The 1,141-nt window shown below is 42.6% G+C and overlaps 1 pseudogene; it reads right to left on the minus strand.

Moving 5' to 3' along the window:
• LOC111373116 overlaps nucleotides 1-70 on the minus strand; it is a 5,777-nt pseudogene extending 5,707 nt beyond the window's left edge.
• Between the last annotated feature and the right edge of the window lie 1,071 nt (nucleotides 71-1,141).

The following is a 1,141-nucleotide window of genomic DNA, read 5'->3' on the forward strand; positions in this document are numbered from 1 at the left end:
GATGCTGCTTCATCCAAACCAGCTAATGAAGGGACTACGCTTAAAGAGAAACCTTCAGTCCCGGAATCATCATCACAATCAATAAATGAGCCACCTTCTTCCTAGGGCGTCAACCCCCCAAATGTCGAACCAGAAGGTAATACATTTTTTGATGTTTTACCTTTACTTGTGCTATTAGTTTTTTATTTGTTGCTTTTTAAGTTCTGCAGATGCTCCCATGGGTTTGCCCGTTGTGGCAAAGTCTTCTCGCCCAGACAAGGGGAAGTCCTCACAAGTGGTGGAGCCACAGGTGGTAAACTTGGCTAGGGATATGCCACCTCCCAAGATTGCTGATGAGGCAATCTTTGCTTCACTTTTACTTCCACTTTGTTTATTGTAGTGAAAACCTTCAATGTTGACACATCCAGGACTTATTCACTTCCTGGGGGCAAGTCAAGACGTCTCGCCCGGCTTCAACCAGTCATCATTCTGTTTATTCAGATGAAGATATGAAGTTCCTCAAGTAGTCGATATTTGAGTATGTGTCCTTTATGGATATGGACATCGGTCAGGCTAGTGCTGCCAAACATAAGAATAAGCTTGAGCATTTGAGTGCGAAGTTGGCGCAAGCACTGACACTTCCGTCGCTCAATCTTTTTGCTGATTTTAAAGCGATGTTGAAAGTTGTCCATTCCGAGATTCTCTCCTTGTTGGCCAAAAATGTTGAACTGAAGGCCAAAAGTACTCAATATCTTCGCACTGTGTCTGAAAGAGAGTCTTTGCTTCTGGAGATCAACAAAGTTGAGGACGAATTGAAAGAAATCTCTTCTGAAGTTATGACTGAAGACTCTTTGTTGACCAGTTTGGCTGTACAGATGAAGGAGTTTCAAGCAAGGATGGACAACTGCAAGGCGAGAATGGCTACTAAAAAATGTAATGCCTCCTAAGGAATTGAGCGAACCAAGTCTTTGGTCGAGCAGTACAAGAAGCTGGAGGTTGATGATGATTTTGTGGCTGAATTGAATGTCACTTCTTCTCAGCAGAGCGAGGATTGGGGAAGACTTAGGGAAAGAATTCTTCAGTCTGGGGCAAATTGTAATTAAGACATCTAATGCCTGAACTTTTCTTTTTGTAACTTCGTATTAACTTTCCCCTTGTAACT

This window comes from Olea europaea, unplaced genomic scaffold, assembly GCF_002742605.1.
Source record: "Olea europaea var. sylvestris unplaced genomic scaffold, O_europaea_v1 scaffold1073, whole genome shotgun sequence".
In the NCBI taxonomy this organism is placed as follows: Eukaryota; Viridiplantae; Streptophyta; class Magnoliopsida; order Lamiales; family Oleaceae; genus Olea; species Olea europaea.